This window comes from Balaenoptera physalus (genome assembly GCF_965194825.1).
Source record: "Balaenoptera physalus genome assembly, chromosome: 4".
Taxonomy (NCBI): Eukaryota; Metazoa; Chordata; class Mammalia; order Artiodactyla; family Balaenopteridae; genus Balaenoptera; species Balaenoptera physalus.
This window is the reverse complement of record NC_138891.1, coordinates 54,344,474-54,367,783: the sequence shown is the minus strand read 5'-3', so window position 1 is coordinate 54,367,783 and position 23,310 is coordinate 54,344,474. Positions and strand designations below refer to the sequence as shown.

General features: G+C 35.6%; 1 protein-coding gene and 1 long non-coding RNA gene across 4 annotated transcripts in view; one reads left to right on the top strand and one right to left on the bottom strand.

Annotated features, from left to right (window-relative positions):
* LOC309659402 overlaps nucleotides 1–19,493 on the top strand; it is a 103,626-nt gene extending 84,133 nt beyond the window's left edge. The window contains exon 2 of the long non-coding RNA XR_014262784.1: nucleotides 16,194–19,493. This is a non-coding gene — a long non-coding RNA (uncharacterized lncRNA). The remainder of the gene's footprint in view (nucleotides 1–16,193) is intronic.
* NAALADL2 (N-acetylated alpha-linked acidic dipeptidase like 2) overlaps nucleotides 1–23,310 on the bottom strand; it is a 1,434,969-nt gene that overhangs the window by 1,275,277 nt on the left and 136,382 nt on the right. The gene's annotated exons all lie outside the window — the stretch shown is intronic.

Below are 23,310 nucleotides of genomic sequence, written 5' to 3'. Positions count from 1 at the left end.
CGAAAACTAAGAGACCCAACACAGTCATAAATAAATAAATAAAATAAATAAAGTATTAAAACAAAACAAAACAAAACAAAACTTCTCTTGCAGTGGCATATGAGTGTAATCTATATAAAACATATGGATGTCAGTACATAATAAATACAGAGCCACTTATAGATCATGAATATTGTGCTGTGAACAATTTCAGGGGGTAGCACTTACTTCCTAGCTTCTATGAATGGCCCAACTGTATTAGTACAGACCATACTCAACGTGGCCTTATGCAGTGGCCCTACATAAGCACCACAGCACATATTTCAAATGTAATAAGAATGATATGGCCAAGCTAAATTTTCCAGGAAGGGAATTTATGCACACTTACCACAAAATTAGTATTTTCTGATTGTTTTCCTACAAACCAGCTCATCATATTAAAATTTTTCATTTATCTATTCCCAACTTGTCTCTCAACAGGATTGCTTTTATTGACTCCAGTCAAGTTATCTTATCTCTCTGTTGGGGCAAATATTCCTTTGCAACAAAACAGGCCTCAGGTCATAGTCGCATTTCTGCAAAATAATTGATACTGATAATAACCATGAGTCAGCTAGAAAAGCTTAAAATATGTTTTAAGCTTTCTGATTAATAAGAAAAGCAAGTTTGTTATAAAGTTGTTCAAAGTTTTTCTTATGAGTCCTCATAAAGAAGAAACTATAATTTTGATGATATCCTTAATAAATTTTTTATTTATTTATTTATTTTATTTATTTATTTTTGGCTGTGTTGGGTCTTCGTTGCTGCACACAGGCTTTCTCTAGTTGCATCAAGTGGGGGCCACTCTTCGTTGAGGTGCGCAGGCTTCTCATTGTGATGGCTTCTCTTGTTGAGAAGCACAGGCTCTAGGCGCACAGGTTTCAGTAGTTGTGGCATGTGGGCTCACTAGTTGTGGCTCACAGGCTCTAGAGCACAGGCTCAGTAATTGTGGCACACAGGCTTTGTTGTTCCACAGCATGTGGGATCTTCCTGGACCTGGGATCGAACCTGTGTCCCCTGCACTGGCAGGTGGATTCTTAAACACTGTGCCACCAGGGAAGCCCCTAACTTTTTTATAATAAATATAGAAGCAAATTTTATACTCCTATACTATTCATTTCAAGCTGAGATAATAAGCCCAAGGAGTTCAGTAAAAGTATATCTAAAAGAACACGGATTTAACTGAGCTAAAATTTAAAATAATATTAACTATAAAATAATAATCACAATTGCTAGCACATATTGTTTACCATATATAATGTACTATGCTAGAATCTTTAGATAAATTAACTTCTTTAACCTTCAAAATAACTCTGCAATGTTATTTTTATCCCCACAGTAGAGATGAGGGCACTGAGGTCTCCTCTGAGACTGAGAATAGCCTATGTCATCCTAATCACTATGCCTTCATTACTTGTAAACTTGGGAGAGAAGAAATACAAACATCACCAAGAGGCAGCAGGGGTATTTGCAGGAAATTCACATGCCCCCAACATTTATATATATCCTGCATAGGTGGGATTCCTCCTGGTTCTAAGTCACTACAGTAAAGAGCTACTAATTGGAAAACGTTCTGTCCCTCAGGTGTGTCCGTTAAGGAAAAAAGTTTAAGTCATTTTTCCAAAGAAGACATACAGATGGCCAACAGGCACATGCAAAGACTCTCAAAATCACTAATCATTAGGGAAATTCAAATCAAAACCACAATGAGATATAACCTCACACATGTCAGAATGGCTATTGTCAAAAAGACAAGAAATAACAAATGTTGGCAAGGCTATGGAGAAAAGGGAACCCCCATGCACTGCTGGTGGGAAAGTAAATTGGTGAAGCCATGATGAAAAACAGTATGGCAATACCTCAGAAAATTAAAAATAGAACTAACATATGCTCCAGCAATTCCAATCCTGGGTATTTATCCAAAGAAAACAAAAATACTAATTCGAAAAGACATCTGAACCCCTATGTTCATTGCAGCATTATTTACAATAGTCAAGCTATGAAAGCAACCCAAGTGTGCATCAATAGATAAATGAATAAAGAAGATGTGCTATATGTATACAATTGAATATTACTCAGCCATAAAAATAATGAAATTCTGCCATTTATGAAAACATGGATGAACCTAGAGGTTATGCGAAGTGAAATAAATCAGACAGAGAGAGATGAATACTGTATGATTGCACTTATATGTGGAATCTAAAAAACAAAACAAATGAACAAATAAGAAACAGAGTCAGAGATACAGAGAACAAGCAGGTAGTTGCCAGATGGGAGGGAGATGGGGGAAGAGAGAAATAGGTGAGGGAGGGTAAGAGGTACAAACTTCCAGTTGCAAAATAAGTCACTGGTATGAAATGCAGAATGTGGATAATATAGTCAATAATTACATAATATCTTTGGTGACAAATGGTAACTAGACTTATTATGGTGGTCATTTTGAATTATAGAAATATTGAATCAGATAGCTGAACCAAGACGGTGGAGTAGAAGGACGTGCTTTCACTCCCTCTTGTGAGAACACCAGAATCACAACTAGCTGCTGGACAATCATCGACAGGAAGACACTGGAACTCACCAAAAAAGATACCCCACATCCAAAGACAAAGGAGAAGCCACAATGAGACAGTAGGAAGGGCTCAATCACATTAAAATCAAATCCCATAACTACTGGGTGAGTGACTCACAAACTGGAGAACACTTATACCACAGAAGTCCACCCACTGGAGTGAAGGTTCTGAGCCCCAAGTCAGGCTTCCCAACCTGGGGTTCCGGCAACGGGAGGAGGAAATCCTAGAGAATCAGACTTTGAAGGCTAGTGGGATTTGATTGCAGGACTTTGACAGGACTGGTGGAAACAGAGACTCCATGCTTGGAGGGCACACACAAAGTAGTGTGCGCGTCGGGACCCAGGGGAAGGAGAAGTGAACCCAAGAGAGACTGAAGCAGACCTACCTGCTAGTGTTGGAGGGTCTCCTGCAGAGGCGGGGGGTGGCTGTGGCTCACTGTGGGGACAAGGACACTGGCAGCAGAAATTCTGAGAAGTACTCCTTGGTGTGAGCCCTCCCAGATTCTACCATTAGCCCCAGCAAAGAGCCCAGGTAGGCTCCACTGTTGGGTTGCCACAGGCCAAACAACCAAAAAGGAGGGAACCCAGCCCCACCCATCAGCAGTCAAGCAGATTAAAGTTTTACTGAGCTCTGCCCACCACAGCAAAACCCAGCTCTACCCACCACCAGTCCCTCTCATCGGGAACCTGCACAAGCCTCTTAGAAAGCCTCATCTACCAGAGGACAGACAGCAGAAGCAAGAAGAACTACAATCCTGCAGATTGTGGAACAAAAACCACATTCACAGAAACATAGACAAGATGAAAAGGCAGAGGGCTAGGTACCAAATGAAGGAAAAAGATAAAACCCCAGAAAAACAACTAAATGAAGTGGAGATAGGCAACCTTCCAGAAAAAGAATTCAGAATCATGATAGTGAAGACGATCCAGGACTTTGGGAAAAAAATGGAGGCAAAGAACGAGAAGATGCAAGAAATGTTTAACAAAGACCTAGAAGAATTAAACAACAAATAAACAGAGATGAACAATACAATAACTGAAATGAAAACTACACTAGAAGGAATCAATAGCAGAATAACTGAGGCAGAAGAACAGATAAGTGACCTGGAAGACAGAATGGTGGAATTCACTGCTGCAGAACAGAATAAGAAAAAAGAATGAAAAGAAATGAGGACAGCCTAAGACACATCCGGGACAACATTAAACGCAACAACATTCACATTATAGGGGTCCCAGAAGGAGAAGAGAGAGAGAAAGGACCCGGGAAAATATTTGAAGAGACTATAGTCAAAAACTTCCCTAACATGGGAAAGGAAATAGGCACCCAAGTCCAGGAAGTGCAGAGTGTTCCATACAGGATAAACCCAAGGAGAAACACGCCAAGACACATAGTAATCTAGTTGGCAAAAATTAAAGGCAAAGAAAACTTACTGAAAGCAGCAAGGGAAAAACGACAAATAACATACAAGGGAACTCCCATAAGGTTAACAGCTGATTTCTCAGCAGAAACTCTACAAGTCAGAAGGGAGTGGCATAACATATATAAAGTGATGAGAGGGAAAAACCTACAACCAAGATTACTCTACCTGGCAAGGATCTCATTCAGATTCAAAGGAGAAATCAAAAGCTTTACAGACAACCAAAAGCTAAGAGAATTCAGCACCACCAGACCATATCTACAACAAATGCTAAAGGAACTTCTCTAAGTGGGAAACACAAGAGAAGAAAAGGACCTACAAAACCAAACCCAAAACAATTAAGAAAATGGTTATAGGAACATACATATCGATAATTACCTTAAATGTGAAAGGATTAAATACTCCAACCAAAAGACACAGGCTTGCTGAATGGATACAAAAAGAAGACCCATATATATGCTGTCTACAAGAGACCTACTTCAGACTTAGGGACACATAAGACTGAAAGTGAGGGGATGGAAAAAGATATTCCATTGAAATCAAAAGAAAGCTGGAGTAGCAATACTCATCAGATAAAATAGACTTTACAATAAAGGATGTTACAAGAGACAAGGAAGGACACTACATAATGATCAAGGGATCAATCCAAGAAGAAGATATAACAATTATAAATATATATGCACCCAACATAGGAGCACCTCAATATATAAGGCAACTGCTAACAGCTATAAAAGAGGAAATGGACAGTAACACAATAATAGTGGGGAACTTTAACACCTCACTTACACCAATGGACAGATCATACGAACAGAAAATTAATAAGGAAACACAAGCTTTAAATGATACAATAGACCAGACAGATTTAAGTGATATTTATAGGACATTCCACACAAAAACAGCAGATTACACTTTCTTCTCTAGTGCACTCGGAACATTCTCCAGGATAGATCACATCTTGGGTCACAAATCAAGCCTCAGTAAATTTAAGAAAATTGAAATCATATCAAGCATATTTTCTGGCAACAACTCTATGAGATTAGAAATTAATTACACGGGAAAAACCACAAAAAACACAAACACATGGAGGCTAAACACTACGTTACTAAATAACAAAGAGATCACTGAAGAAATAAAAATATACCTAGAGACAAATGACAATGAAAACACAACAATATAAAACCTATGGGATGCAGCAAAAGCAGTTCAAAGAGGGAAGTTTATAGCTATACAAGCCTACCTCAAGAAACAAGAAAAAACTCAAATAAATAATCTAACCTTACACCTAAAGGAACTAGAGGAAGAGGAACAAAGAAAACCCAAAGTTAGCAGAAGGAAAGAAATCATAAAGATCAGAGCAGAAATAAATGAAATAGAAACAAAGAAAACAATAGCAAAGATCAATAAAACGAAAAGCTGGTTCTTTGAGAAGATAGACAAATTGATAACACATTAGCTAGACTCATCAAGAAAAAAAGGGGGAGGACTCAATTCAATAAAATTAGAAATGAAAAAGGAGAAATCACAACTGACACTGCAGAAATGAAAAGGATTATAAGAGATTACTACAAACAACTATATGCCAATGAAATGGACAACCTGGAAGAAATGGAAAAATTCTTAGAAAGGTATAACCTTCCAAGAATGAACTAGGAAGAAATAGAAAATATGAACAGACCAATCACAAGTAATGAAATTGAAACTGTGATTAAAAATCTTCCAACAAACAAAATTCCAGGACCAGATGGCTTCACAGGTGAATTCTATCAAACATTTAGAGAAGAGCTAACACCCATCCTTCTCAAACTCTTCCAAAAAATTGTGGAGGAAGGAACACTCCCAAACTCATTCTATGAGGCCACCATCACCCTGATACCAAAACCAGACAAAGATACTACAAAAAAAGAAAATTACAGACCAATATCACTGATGAATATAGATGCAAAAATCCTCAACAAAATACTAACAAAAAGAATCCAACAACACATTAAAAGGATCATACACCATGATCAACTGGGATTTATCCCAGGGATGCAAGGATTCTTCAATATACACAATTGAATCAATGTGGTACACCATATTAACAAACTGAGGAATAAAAACCATATGATCATCTCAGTAGATGCAGAAAAAGCTTTTGACAAAATTCAACACCCATTTATGATAAAAACTCTCCAGAAAGTGGGCATAGAGGGAACCTACCTCAACATGATAAAGGCCATATACGACAAACCCATAGCAAACATCATTCTCAATGGTGAAAAACTGAAAGCATTTCCTCTAAGATCAGGAACAAGACAAGGATGTCCACTCTCACCACTGTTATTCAACATAGTTTTGGAAGTCCTAGCCTCGGCAATCAGAGAAGATAAAGAAATAAAAGGAATACAAATTGGAAAAGAAGAAGTAAAACTGTCACTGTTTGCAGATGACATGATACTATACATAGAGAATCCTACAGATGCCACCAGAAAGCTACGAGAGCTAATCAATGAATATGGTAAAGTTGCAGGATACAAAATTAATGCACAGAAATCTCTTGCATTCCTATACACTAATGATGAAATATCTGAAAGAGAAATTAAGGAAACACTCCCATTTACCACTGCAACAAAAAGAATAAAATACCTAGGAATAAACCTACCTAGGGAGACCAAAGACCTGTAGGCAGAAAACTATAAGACACTGATGAAAGAAATTAAAGATGATATCAACAGATGGAGAGATATACCATGTTCTTGGATTGGAAGAATCAATATTGTGAAAATGACTATACTACCTAAAGCAATCTACAGATTCAATGCATTTCCGATCAAATTACCAGTGGCATTTTTTACGGAACTAGAACAAAAATCTTAAAATTTGTATGGAGACACAAAAGACCCCGAATGGCCAAAGCAGTCTTGAGGGAAAAAACAGAGCTGGAGGAATCAGACTCCCTGACTTCAGACTATACTACAAAGCTACAGTCATCAAGATAATATGGTACTGGCACAAAAACAGAAATATAGATCAATGGAACAAGATAGAAAGCCCAGAGGTAAACCCATGCACCTATGGTCAACTAATCTATGACAAAGGAGGCAACGATATACAATGGAGAAAAGACAGTCTCTTCAATAAGTGGTTCTGGGAAAACTGGACATCTATATGTAAAAGAATGAAATTAGAACACTCCGTAACACCATACACAAAAATAAACTCAAAATGGATTCGACACCTAAATGTAAGACCGGACACTATAAAACTCTTAGAGGAAAACATAGGAAGAACACTCTTTGTCATAAATCACAGCAAGATCTTTTTTGATCCACCTCTTAGAGTAATGGAAATAAAAACAAAAATAAACAAATGGGACCTAATGAAACTTCAAAGCTTTTGCACAGCAAAGGAAACCATAAACAAGATGAAAAGACAACCCTCAGAATGGGAGAAAATATTTGCAAACAAATTAACGGACAAAGGATTAATCTCCAAAATATATAAACAGCTCATGCAGCTCAGTATTAAAAAAAAAACAACCCAATCCAAAAATGGGCAGAAAACCTAAATAGACATTTCTCCAAAGAAGACATACAGATGGCCAAGAAGCACATGAAAAGCTGCTCAACATCACTAATTATTAGAGAAAAGCAAATCAAAACTACAATGAGGTATCACCTCACACCAGTTAGAATGGGCTTCATCAGAAAATCTACAAACAACAAATGCTGGAGAGGGTGTGGAGAAAAGGGTACCCTCTTGCACTGTTGGTGGGAATGTAAATTGGTACAGCCACTATGGAGAACAGTATGGAGGTGCCTTAAAAAACTAAAAATAGAATTACCATATGATCCAGCAATCCCACTATTGGGCATATACCCAGAGAAAACCACAATTCAAAAAGACACATGCACCCCAATGTTCATTGGAGCACTATTTACAATAGCCAGGTCATGGAAGCAACCTAAATGCCCATCGACAGATGAATGGATAAAGAAGAAGTGGTACATATATATAATGGAATATTACTCAGCCATAAAAAGGAACGAAATTGGGTCATTTTTTGAGACGTGGATGGATCTAGAGACTGTCATACAGAGTGAAGTAAGTCAGAAAGAGAAAAACAAATATCGTATATTAACACATATATGTGGAACCTAGAAAAATGGTACAGATGAACCAGTTTTCAGGGCAGAAATTGAGACATAGATGTAGAGAACAAACATATGGACACCAAGGGGGGAAAGCCGCAGGGGGGTGGGGGGGGATGAATTGGAAGATTGGGATTGACATGTATACACTGATGTGTATAAAATTGATGACCAATAGGAATCTGCTGTATTAAAAAATATGTAAATAAAAAATAACCTATATAAAGGTTTAAAAGAAACAAACAAAAAAAAGAAATATTGAATCACTATGTTGTATACTAGGAACAAGCAAACAAACAACCTCTTAGAAAAAGAGTTCACATTTGTGGTTACCAGAGGTGGGGGTGGGGGAGGGGAAAATGGATGAAGGTGGTCAAAAGGTACAAACTTCCAGTTATAAGGTAAATAAGTACTAGGGGTGTAATGTACAACATGATAAATAAATTAACACTGCTGAATGTACATATAAAAGTTGTTAAGAGAGTAAATCTTAAGGGTTCTCCCAACAAGGAAAAACTTTTTTTTCTATTTCTTTATATCTGCATCTATATGAGATGATGGATGTTCACTAAACTTATTGTGGTCATCATTTCATAATGTATGTAAGTCAAATTATTATGCTGTGCACCTTAAACTTACACAGTGCAGTATGTCAATTATATCTCAATAAAGCTGGAAAAAATGTAATTGAAAGTGTTTTGTGATTTTATTAACATAGAGTAAACTTTATTAAGCAAATAATAAACACTAAAGAAGGAAAAATGGAAATCAGCACCAATAATCCAGAAGAACTGATAAACTGCATATCCTTTAAATACTTTTCCTTTAATATTAATTATAAAAAAATAACTTCACAAAAGCTAGCCAATTATGAGTTCAGTTATAATATTTTCCAATAATGGAATATAATATTCTACATTATTGATAAAAAAAATCAAGTAAATGGACTTTGGGGTTGACATTAAAGATTTTGAATCTATACCCATCCTGAGTAGATGCCATCTGAGGAAATAACTGTGGACAAGACAAAGACTTTCCCCAGAAAATAATTATAGGTAAGTTTCAACTACAAACAAATGAGCAATTTAGGTGCCAAATATCTTAATGAAGCTTAATCTTTTCATTTAAGCATGCTTAATTGAGACTAAGACCCCTATTCATGTAAAGGCTATACTTTTCCCCATCAAATAACCATCAATATTGATACACCAGTTTTACCTGGTACATAAGTGTTTACCCGGTACATAATATTGATTTTCCTGACAATTCTAAATAACGCTCTCCTATTAATAACTCAAAAGAAATTGCAGGCTCAAACATAATATTTCTTTTAAGATAAATTAATTTTATTTTCAAAAAGGTATCTCAGTCAATGGCTTTTTATTTAGCACAGAATATTATTGCCCTTGCCCCAAAAATGAATATACTTTCTTAGCCTTAATTATAAGGCAAAAAATTATGTTTCTCTTGTTTATTAAAAAAAGTACAATGTGTTTTCTTCTTAATAGAACTGTGTAGAGGGAAATGACTATTCACTTCAGATGAATTTCTCATGATGAAGGCAGAAAGAATAAAAATGTCCAATAATTAACTTTTAAAATTATATATGACATTTTTGATCATTCTTTCACATCCTCAGAGATGCAGCATATTGTTAACATAGGAATAAAGATTTTCCCAAACTAATATTGAGAATCAATCTACAAATTTTTAACAAATATTATGATTTTGAACAAATCATTTTGTATCTTGGTGACAACTTTCTGTATCTAATGAATATAAATAATAACAACTTTCCAATGTAAAAAATTACCAATCATAAAGTATCTTAAAATTCTGTAAGAAAAGAAAAACTTAATGCATATATTAACACTGAATAAGTTAACCTTATTCAGTGAAAATTGTATTTTGTCAGTCAAAAAGGATAGTGAAAAACATTGAGGAATTTCAGGCATCTGACTAATAGGTTAACTAAATTCACAAATACGATCATTTAAATAAACTTTCTATTAATCTTTTCAAAAATAATAAAAACACATTTTTCTATTATAAATATCTATTCAAATATAAAATTAGAAATATTCTAGAAAAGTAGCTACATATTACATTTCTAATGGCCCACAACATATGGCAGGCATTCTATCAATTTTAAAATGAAAATGTTTATTATATTCTGTATATTCAGATTCTTAACATTCATTTCAAAATCCTGTCCCAAAGGATATAAACTGAATACAAACTGTTACAAGCAGAATCCCAGAAGTATACAGAGGACACGCTAAAGAGAGACGAGGGCAAGTTAAGGAAATCCACAGTGAAGCACACAAGGACTGATGACGATAGGAAGCCCCTGGGTGCTTTGTTTTTAATATATAAAGTAACTTTATTTTTTTTAATTGAAGTATCAATATAATTGATTTACAGTGTTGTGTTAGTTTCAGGTGTATAGCAAAGTGATTCAGTTATACATATATATCAATATATATCTGCTCTTTTTCAGATTCCTTTCCCTTACAGGTTTTTACAAAATATTGAGTATAGTTCCCTGTGCTATACAGTAGGTCCTTGTTGGTTATCTATTTTATATATAGTAGTGTGTATATGTTAATCCCAAACTCCTAATTTATTCCTCCACCCTTTCTCCTTTTTTTTTTTTTTTAATTTTATTTATGTATGTATTTATGGCTGTGTTGGATCTTCGTTTCTGTGCGAGGGCTCTCTCTAGTTGTGGCAAGCGGGGGCCACTCTTCATCACGGTGCGCGGGCCTCTCACTATCGTGGCCTCTCTCGTTGTGGAGCACAGGCTCCAGACGTGCAGGCTCAGTAATTGTGGCTCACGGGCCAAGTCGCTCCGCGGCATGTGGGATCTTCCCAGACCAGGGCTCGAACCCATGTCCTCTGCATTGGCAGGCAGATTCTCAACCACTGCGCCACCAGGGAAGCCCTCTCCTTTAATAACTATAAGTTTGCTTTCTATGTCTGTAGGTCTATTTCTGTTTTGTATATAAGTTCATTTGTATCTTTTTTTTTTTTTTTTAGATTCCACATATAAGTGATATCATATGATATTTGTCTTTCTTTGGCTTACTTCATTTAGTATGATAATCTCTAGGTCCATCCATATTGCTGCAAATGGCATTATTTCATTTTTTTTATGGCTGAGTAATATTCCATTGTGTGGATGCAACCTAAATGTCCATTGGCAGATGAATGGATAAAGAAGATGTGGTATATATACACAATGGAATATTACTCAGCCATAAGTAAGCCCCTGAGTCTTAAAGGGGTCAAGGAGAGTGGGCAGTGTTACTGGAACCTAGTAAGAGTGGGAAGCTGTTGAAAAAGAGCCACATGACAGGAAATGTGGCCACAGGTAGATGAGTTTGCTCCTATCTGTCAAACATAGCCCCATGGAGGTTAGGGATAAATATCCTGAGCTCTCACTTTTCCCAAACTCACACCAAACTCTTGCATGTGCCTCCCGCTGGCTGAACCCAATAGAGTTAGAAGGCTAGTGAGTTTGGATGATTCAGCCCATTGAGATGCACATTCCAGGGCAGAGTGCAGGGCAGAGAGGAGAATGGTTCTGAGGAGGAGAACTCTGGGAATACAAAAATGAGTTTGATTGGGAATTTGGGATTGACAGGTACACACTACCATATTTAAAATAGATAACCAACAAGGACCCACTGTATAGCACAGGGAACTCGACTCAATATTCTGTAATAACTTAAATGGGAAAAGAAGTTGAAAAAGAATGGAAACTTGTATGGGTATAACTGAATCCCTTTGCTGTACACCTGTAATTAACATATCATTGTTAATCAACTATACTCCATTATAAAATAAAAATTTTTTAAATTTTTAAAAATGAGTCTGCTATTGACCCCCATCCTTTAAGAATTCAGTCTGTGAGCTCTTTTCTATCTATCTTTCAAATACATATAGTAAGAATATGAAGTAGATTTCAACTTAAATTGGAAACAAAATTTAGGAACATGCAATATATTCATACTGGAAAATTCAGAAAACAAGTTCATGTTCTCTTTGCTTTTATGTTTAATATATATTAATAGCAGTCCAACATAATGATATATAGATATATAGATATATATATATATAGTTTTGATTTCACATTGTAATGGCACTTGTTCCAATATAAATTACATTTATAGTCAAAAAATAAAGTTATTTGCATGAAGAAATGATCTTTCTTACTTTTACATCATACCTATCCAGGAAATATCATCGGCAGGAAATTACTGCATCAAAAGCCTTACAGTAGGGACTTTCCTGGTGGCGCAGTGGTTAAGAATCTGCCTGCCAATGCAGGGGACACAGGTTCGATCCCTGGTCCAGGAAGATCCCACATACCGCAGAGCAACTAAGCCCATGTGCCACAACTACTGAGCCGGCGCTCTGAAGCCCGCGAGCCACAACTACTGAAGCCCGTGCTCCACAACAAGAGAAACCACCGCAATGAGAAGCCTGCACACTGCAACGAAGAGTAGCCCCACTCGCCACAACTAGAGAAAGCCCGTGCACAGCAACGAAGACCCAACACAGCCAAAAATAAATATATGTATTTTTTTTAAAAAGCCTTACAGTAATTACCTGTTTAAAAGAGTTAGGCTAAACCCAATAAATTATTTATATATGGAACTACTTTCATATGGCAGCATAAAATAATCAGTCAATGGCTGTATCTGAAAAGGAAAGCATAACTTCATTTAAGCTTGGTATGTTAAGGCATTTCTGCTTATATCTTCCCATATTTGGCATTAACTTCCTCTATAAATAACCAAGACTCTCTACCCATATGTCCTATAACATGAATTCTTACTTCAGCAATAGTTGGCTGCTACGACCATGACTACCCATTTGTGGTTATAATCGTACTGAAAAGGAAAACAAGTTTCTTAAGAGAAATTCCACACCTTCAAAGCTGATTTTTACTCTTTAAAGAGTCTTTTATGCTTACACAAGCCATGAATTTCCAAGAGACAAACAGGTATACAGTGTTTTGTACACTTATTTGATCACCTTTTTCATGGAACACCTTAAAGAATATTGTTTAAGAAACAATACTGTAGCCATTCAAAATCCCTCACAGCAATTTCAAAGACAAGGATACATACAAAAACAGGTCCTTATCAGTAGAAGGTACCTTTGCGTTAATGTTATATTTCCCCCCCACCAATTCCTGGGCCATATTCCACCCCCATCAGAAAGTTCAGTTCATTGCACTGGATGAAGAAAAAAAAGTTTAAAAATGCTTGGTATCGTAGCTATTATTATTGACTGGCTGCTTACATTGAAACGATCAGCTTTATCATAGAGGATTTATAAATTTCCTACATCTATGTGCTTTATAATGTGTCTCTAATTCTCAGAAAATGTGCAAGAAATACTTTTTGTATATAAGATTGAGAGGAATAAAAAGTTGTTAATATTCAATCTAAAACAATGTCCTATTTATGCCAAAAAATATATAAGAAATAGGTGCCCTAGGTCTCATCTTCAGCTCTCACATGAACTTACTCTGTCACTTGAGAAAAACTGGACTAGTTTATACTCCACTCAACCACCTGTGTGTGTGTCTGTGTGTGTGTGTGTGTGTGTGTGCACGCATGTGTGTGTCTGTGTTTGTGTCTGAAGGTGTTTGGGGATGGTGTATTTCTTTCTCTCTGCTATTCTTTTCCTCTGTCCCTCTAGCCTATTTCCACTAAGAACATAATGTACTCAAAACAAAAGATATACACGATTTCTCAGGGTATTAAAAATAACACAATCAGAGCACTCAGAAGCTATAAATCAGAAACTATACGCATGTATGGTATGCATATGCATGCAATTGAAAGGCATATTAAAGGTTATATACGTATACCTTTATATACAAAGATGCACACACAAATATATATATACATATATATATATTTTGTTATGTATAGAAAATAAGGACTAAAGAAAAGAAAAGTACAAGTATGCCAACATAGTTACTAAGACCATATATCAAATTAGGCTCTGAACTCTCTGACAGAAGGGCAACAGAGAAATACAATCACAGATTTTCATTATTGGACTCAGTGCAATTCATCAAATGATGTAAAACACTCTCTCTCCTTCCCTTCCTCCCTCCTTCTCTCTCTCTCTCAGTCTCAATCTATACACACACACGTGTGTGTGTGTGTGTGTGTGTAATCTCTACAGATATAAACATGCAAGAGTTGAATACACACAATTTTGAGTTTTAATCTATCACATATTTCATACTTTAATATTTCCAAAGAGCAAATATATCTTTGTATAAATTATATGTGTGAAAGCCTACTGTGGCATCAAAAAATGAAAAAAATACTAAAAGTGTGGCTAGAAAATACATAGATTCTGAAAATCCAGGTTGTTTTTAAGTACAAATGTTCCACCTAGTAGTGTTTTATCTGCCTAGGAGCAAGTAGTACTATACTAGAAACCAATTTTTTAAAATAAGGTAACATTTTTACTTTAAGGGGCCTATATGAGGAAGAGTTGTAGGAACCATGAAATACATGTTAAATTTTTATTTACTCACACATGTGAATCTACACGCCCACATAGCACCCTTTAACCACTGTGTAAAATGATCTATGATTTTACATGGGAAACATTTGCAACTGTTACCTTCACTGAGTAGCTTTCTTTCCAACACCTGTTTATAGAAGTATACTGATAACTAGAATGTTTTGAGCTGAGACTTGAGGGAAAATACTATGTAATAGTCTTCTTTGTGTTACAGTGCCAGGTACATGGTTGGCATGCAACACATTTGGATTGAGCACCTGAAAGAGTAAATAGTTTATCAAGGAAATCAAGTGACAAAGATCATCACTAAATTACCTTCTTTAGTTACAAATGCTGGACCAATCCTAGAGAACGGATTTAGGGTGATATCTCTACCACCTTACACTTAGAGCCATATGAATAATCAGGCTCCCCACATACACTCATTCCACTTAAAAACGAAGGAGACACCACAAGTTGTAAATTAACAGCAACATCAGCCCTTGGATTTGTCTCATTTTGGCTGTTTTTTTTTCAACTTTCGAGTTAGTTGCCAACAAAGGCATTTCACATAAAATTTGGATTTTGAGCTCCTCTTAAGAAATCAAATGTCTGGCAACCCTGTACCCAGAGTTGCTCAAGACAACACAAAGTTACACCCAAATGCTGTTGCTCCCTCTAGACAGGGCATGTGCTTTCCAGTAACCACATCACTCACTCCCCAGTATCTGGTACTCCATTGGCTTCACCCATTTATGTTCACTCTGGGGCCACTGCAAGCATCTGATTTTGTAAGCTCTGCTATGCACAATCCATTTTTAATAATGAATCCAAATCTCAATTTTGGTAATTACTGGCAGTGCAAACTTGAGCAAGTAATTTATTCTCATAGAGTCTCAATTTCATCACCTATAAAACTGTGAAAGTAACCCCTTGTCACATCACAGGGTGACTGTGGAAGGAAATGAGATTGTATATGAAAAGGTTTTGCAAACTTGAAAGGCCATATGTATATACAGTATTATTTTTATTTTATTATTAAAGTCCTAATAAGTAAAATTGTGATCATCTTTAAACTATGATATGTTCCTAAACAAAATTTAAATTCCTTAGATCAATAGGTAGAAAAAGAAACTACAAATGTTAACAGTGACTTAGATGTACAATTAAAAACTGGTGAATATTAGAATGCAAGCAGAGACTATATCATCAGATGGCGTTATTTTTGTTCAATCCACTTGGTCTAAAATAATTTAATCAAATGTAATGTTATTTAAGAAAAGTTAAGGTCAAATTACTTTATTAAAATAAAAGACATTGGGCTTCCCTGATGGCGCAGTGGTTGAGAATCTGCCTGCCAATGCAGGGGACACGGGTTCGAGCCCTGGTCTGGGAAGATCCCACATGCCGCGGAGCAACTAGGCCCGTGCGCCACAACTACTGAGCCTGCGCGTCTGGAGCCTGTGCTCCGCAACGGGAGAGGCCGCGACAGTGAGAGGCCCGCGCACCGCGATGAAGAGTGGCCCCTGCTAGCCGCAGCTAGAGAAAGCCCTCGCACAGAAACGAAGACCCAACACAGCCAAATAAATAAATTAATTAATTAAATTTAAAAAATAAAAATAAAAAAATAAATAAAAGACATAGAGCAGGCAGGATATATAATATTTTCATTAATTATTCCCAAATTATCTATAAATAAATATTTGTTTTCTGCATTAAGTATTAATAATATAACAAACACATTTAATGTTAAAGTGTCTTAAAGAAAAGCAACTATGCTTAAAGTAATTCTATAATAAAGAATTATAGAATTAAAATTTAAATATCACTCTTACCTAAAATTTTACAGTAAAGTCTTAATTTTAAATGTATTTTTATATCTTTATTGCTATTGTTTTTATTTCAAATTCTCCCTTTAATATGAGTGTGTATGTATATTCAATTTTTAAAATTGGAACATTCTATTTCTGAATACATTTTCAAAAAATCATTTCTATTCACAGCATATAGGCACAAATTCCAATTGTGTGTTTTCCTCCTTCACAGTTCCACATCTCTTATTCACTGACTTTCTCTTACCTAATAATGCTGATGATTACCCAATTTTGAATCCTTAGTAACTTGTGCTAAAGATGTTTGATATTGTATGCATACTATCATAAACATTATGCAAAAAATACTATGCTGTCATATATAAATATATTTCTATACAAAAAATATATTTCCCTTTGGCCAATTTTTTCATTACTGAATACATAAATGTCACTGGGGTACCTCATTTACTTAACGGACTTTATTAACTTGATCAAAATCCATCGCTAGAGTGAATCCTTTAGTTTCATATAACAACAAACCTCTTGCACGTTTTTCTCTGGATCCCGACTGAGTTTTGTCAAGCATGATCATACCTTCAATGATATGTGACTTTCAGATATAAAAAAAGGTGCTTTTCATATTCTCCATAGTTTACTATGATATATTCCTATTAGATGTACCATTAAAAACTAGTGAATATTAGCATGCAAGCAGCTTATTGTTGTGTTTATCTTTAGTAGCCATAATAATTACCATGTACTGAATGCCTATCTTGAGCAGGGCCTTACATATTAAGCCACTGAATCCTTGTCATAACCCTCTACATATTGTAACATTAGTTTACAACTACGGAAAACAAAGCTAAAGAAAGGTTAAGTAACTTGATCCCTGCCTCACAGCCCATAAGCAAACGGCAGAGACAGAATTACAACACAACTTTTTTCAGATCCCAAAGCCCCAAATGCTTTCTAAGCAATTGCTTTTCAAGCTATTTCCATTGTCCTCAGGGATGAATAAACTCCTTAAATCTGGTAATAGTCAGAGATCATTATATAAATAGTGGATGCTGAAAAAATCTCTAAAGATTTATGAGCCCATTGTGAAGGTAGTATAAATTATGAGTTGAAATAAAACTCATAAAGATGACAGGATTCAATGATTGATATGTGCTTCATTATCATTATTTGCAAGTAAGATATACTATAACCTAACGTTTAAATTTCCCTCAATTCATTTATTTAATCAAAACTAGGAAGGAGTAATTTTTTTATAAAGAGAATCATTTTTTATGATTTAAATTAAATTAAATCCTATTTAATTTTTTTTCTGCCTAGTAAATTCTTACAGTGACAATTTGAATCTCATTTTGTAAAATAAATCCAAAAATTATATTGATTTTACTATATTTGGTCTTCAATGCATTTTGCATATCATTTTATTTATTCATGAATTAAGAAAGATTAATGCTTAACTCAAGCACCTAACACTTTTTTAGTCTTAAATATAATTTTTTAAAGAAATACACAAGTGTTTACACAAAAGTGTAAACTAGTAACACTTTTCAGGATTATACATTGTGTAAGAACACAAATTCTGAAGTTCAAGCCCAAAAGACTGACATGTGAGGTTAGTCCTGAAGTCTTGTTTCTCCTTTTAAGCCTATACATTCCAATTTAATCCAAAGTTGGCAACCAAGAGAAAGTATAGATTTCAGAAATAAATATCTATATGATTCAGTTTATTTCTATTTATTCATTATATCATTGATCTATTCATTTTTTATATAGGGATATATATGTGTATGTGTATATATATATATATACACACACATACACACACACACACATATATATACTCTACTTGCCACCAAAAAATGATTTGTGATTCCAGATTCCTCAGTTCCTCATGTTAACAGGCATGCAGGCAATCAGGTTGCTAAAATTAAAAGTAGTTACTGAGATTGAATATTAAACTTGTCTCTGAGACTCCTTGTAGCCAATAACAGAAAAAAAGACAATGACGCTGACTTCTTTGCAGCTATAACTATCTCTTCAGCTTGTCAGAATAATTGAAAATATTTTCAGATTTCTGTAACTGTTTGAAAACTACAACATTTTTTCAAGGTTACTGATGATTTCATACAAAACATGCATGCAGACAATATTTAATGATATATAGGTAATGTTTACAAGTTATCAGGAGAAGTAGTCAACATTAACACCAAAATGCTGCCACAAATGTGTTGCTTCGGAAATGTTCTAATTTAACAGTGATGGGTTAAATTCACTTCAATTTGTTTCAGAATCATATTTGACTCCAGTCAGTGCCCCAGACTAAATTTTTATACTTTGTTGTTTACAACCACATGAATATACTGCATCTGAGTGAAGATAAGCCAACAATAACTAACTGCTTATTAGTTTTTAGCCTTTGTGATGTGTTTAGTGTATAGTAAGCACCATACCAGGGTCTTTTAGTAGGAAAAAATACAAAAGAATCAAAAGACAGTTTCTGCCAAAGGTTGATAAGCTACTGGAGAGGTAAGAATACTTGGTTCACCTTGTGCATTGCTAGTAGGAGTATAAAATGGTATAGCTGATGTGGAAAACAGTATGGCAGTTCCTCCAAAAATTAAATACGCAATTACCATATGGTCCAGCAATTCTACTTCAAAAGAACTGAAAGCAGGGCTCCAACAGATATTTGTATGCCAATCTCATAGGAGCATTATTCACAATAGCCAAAAGCTAGAAACAACCTAAATGACCCATCACTGGATAAGCAAAATGTGGTATATATAGATACAATGGAATATTATTCAGCCTTAAAAAGTAATGAAGTTCTGAAACATGTTATAACAATGTGGATGAAATTTGAAGGCAATATGCTAAGTAAAATAAGCCAGACACAAAAGGACAAATAGTGTATGATTATACTTACATGAAGGGCCTAGAGTAAATTTACAGACACAGAAAATAGGATGGTTGTTGCCAGGAGATGGGGGGGGAAAGAAATTGGAAAGTATTGCTTAAAAATTTCAGTCTTGGAAAACGAAAAAATTCTTGAGATGGATGGTAGTGGTGGTTGCACAGCAATGTGAATGTACTTAATGTCACGAACTGCACACCCAAAGATAGTTAAAATGGCAAATTTTATGTCATGTATATTTTTCCACAATTTAAAAAGAAATTAAAAAAGAATACTTGGCTTACTCTTTTAAGGTATTTTTTTTGCTTATATTAATTTTCATTCATCATTCACTAGCTTTGAAAGTATCACTTATGTGAACACGTAATGTGTTCCTCTGGCCAGACCAGAAAGCAAAATGTAAGGAGAAATTCCTATGTTCTATTTTCTATTGCATTTCTATTTCTATTGTATGCTACCCCATGACATAATATTGCAGTGGTTCTCAAACAGGACCTTATTTAAAAAGCACAGAGCCCAAGGCCACATAAGAATTACAGAATCAGAATATTTGAAGAGTCCTACCCAAGAATTTTTTTTTAACTTCCCAGTAATTCTGATCATAAACCTTGTTGGGAATGACTTTACTTTTTTACTTGGTGTGTGGTCTTAGCTGAATACTGACAGAAACTGATTTTTCAGAGCTGTGGAAACACCATAATCTAACTCTCATTAAGAAATAAACACATTTAGGAATTGGAAACATTTCTAAGATTCCTTCCAAAACGGAATAACATAACATGAAAGCTTTCACTGTCTTTCATCCACTATCTAGGCTCTTGTGGTTAGCAAAAAGCAATAATATATTCATTCTATACCTAAGGCCTTTATAAGAACAGCATGATCCCAGAAAGTCTAATAATCTCCATTGATCCATAAAATTTGATGGCAATATCATTATGAATCCATCCTAAACTGTAATCCCCTTTAATATAAGCATGAATTATATATTCCAGTCGTAGTATATAAAGTCTAAACTCACTTAGGCTGATATTGGAAAATACACTTATTTAACACATGATGGCCTTACCAGAAAATATGTTTAAGTTGACCCAAGATCTTCTAATATATATGTTAAAAAAATCTTATAAAAAACAAATTAGCTTCAAAAGTTCTAGAGTACATTAGAAAACTGTCTTTCTAAGGGGAAAATATTACCAATTACATGGGCATAAACTCTGAATTTTCTTCTCCTCTGAACCCATTTTTCACATAACCATCAAATAAATTTTCTTCACACACAACTCTGAGCAAGTCATTCTTGTAACTTAAGCAACGCAAACAAAAAGTGCCAATTCTTCAGGCCTTTTGCCTGTCAATGCAAAGCCCAAACTCCCTAGTGCTTGATAATCCAGCCTCTGTGAGTGTGGCAGGGTGCAAAAGAAGGCATTCCCATCCTTCCATTACTTTTCCTAATGGCAAAGAAAGTGGTCCCATCAGGACATCCAGTCACAACTCTTATCTCAGGTCTCTTGTCATCACTTTTCGAAATGTAATCTATGAACATAATTTTTCAAGCAAGCATAAATTTTAAACCAAGTACTTCAAGAGAGAATTTACGGGTGCCATTTGTTCCATTGTCTTTTTGCAGAGGTGCAGCTTATATTTGAGAAAAAGCACAAATATCTCAGCCAATCTTGCTTAAAAACAACAGATAATAGTCATAGTTTTAAAAATTCTAGCTGCATCCCATAAGACAGAAAAATCATTATATACAGGATCCACTCGGGGGATATTCCTGAGGTCTCCTATAGTATCAACTAACCTTCCCCAAAATCATTCGTACTATCTTTCTTGAGCTGCAGTCATTGTGGACTCGTATATATTTCTTCTTACACAGACTTATACCTTCCCAACTGCATACCTACATTCACCCTGTATTTTCTACCTGGACATCGTTACATCCTTCACTGTTTTTTCTACCTAGTAACGTGACCTTCTTTCGAAGGATCTCCTCACTCTCTCCCCCGTTGTGGTGCTTTCCATGGCCCTTCCAACTGGAACTGAGCTCCTCATCTTTAAATTCTCATTGCATTTTATTTATGCCCCTTTTGAGCCACTTAAGCACATTCTTCCATCCACTAAAGAAGCCTGAATACAGATTGAATATCCTTTGCCAGATTTTATCAGTATGATTTGAGTGAGTTTATACTCACTGAAAGCAGAAATCTTGTATCATTTATCTTTGCATTCATACCAATCTTATCAGTAATTTTTAGTCAATTAATGAATGATATTAGAAAATTATTTACTATCTAAGAAGTCACTCTTATTAAGATCATTTTAAGTGGATCTCTTTGGTTAAAAATAGAACAGGGCTTCCCTGGTGGCGCAGTGGTTGAGAATCTGCCTGCCAATGCAGGGGACACGGGTTCAAGCCCTGGTTTGGGAAGATCCCACATGCCGCGGAGCAACTAGGCCCGTGAGCCGCAATTACTGAGCCTGCGTGTCTGGAGCCTGTGCTCCGTAACAAGAGAGGCCGCGATAGCGAGAGGCCGCGATAGCGAGAGGCCCGCGCACCACGATGAAGAGTGGCCCCCACTTGCCGCAACTAGAGAAAGCCCTCGCACAGAAACGAAGACTCAACGCAACCAAAAATAAAAAACAAATAAATAAAACTCTTCCCTTAAAAAAAAAAAAAACAAATTTGAAATAGAACAAAATAGAACTGTATCATGAACTAATATGGTGGTAACCATAAATTTAATACATTTTCATAAACAGAGCTAAAGGAAGTCTCTGCTGTCTGTTACAGAATAAAAGAAATATAGCATCTTTCCAACCCTGTTCCTGTCTTCTCTCTATGTATTCTTTATTATATATTCCACTTGCTTTAACTGCTGTTAGGTTCAAGGTCTACAATCATTAGGCCTCATGTGAGGCCTGATGATTGTATCTAAATAGCACTGTTGTATCTCTTGTAACTAAATAGCATTATGATATTGCAACCTTTAGATACGAAGCACTTGGAATTGCCTTATTTTGATTATGCATGCTCCATAACAGTATCTCCAAAAGCAGTCCACAGCAAGGAAACAAAATCATTAAATAACAAATTTCTAATATTCCAAAGTCAACACTTTGTGGTCATTCTCTCTTTTCCCTTCTTGAAATTATGTCAGTTTCTATGATTATCTTAATTAACTATTTGCTTACTAGTGTACTGTTCTTCTTTAACAATATCTACACAGCTATCCCATTGACACTAGAATATAATTTCTATGAAAGCAGAGAATCTACGCTGTGGACTGAAAACAGTGTCTGGCATTACAAGAATCACTGCATAAATACTGAATGAGTGAATATTGTCATCAATTAATACTTTCCCTTCTGAAAACTGTATTTTCAAGACAATGAAATGATAGGGTTATTCTGGAGTCACAAAATATAAATGTCTTTTATTGAAACAAGCCTAGATTGCTTGTTTCAAGCAATCTGAAAATGGTTCTTAACCCAGGGAAGAGGAGGAGGAAACACAAGGAGCTTGTAGTACACACTGCGGCTGATCCCGATTTAGGGAGTCTAGATTATGGGCTGGATGTGGTATGCGTCAGCATGCATTTTTTTAATAGCTTCTCCTTAGGTGATTTTTTTCAGAATTCAAACCCAGAGCCCATGTTCTCAACAGCTGAATGTCTTCCTCTATACACTGAATTACCTCAGGTCGTTAGTCTCCCGCTAGCAGCACAGTGCCAGGCCCTCCTATGCCTCAGGGCCATATGCAAAGTCCAACACATACAATCCCAGAGGCCTGGCTCTGGCATCAGGAAAACTAAAGGCAAGAGATATGCCAAGGGCGAGACACCCTGGCTAGGTTGACTCTTTTCAGGCCTTTCTTGGGAACTTGGTACTA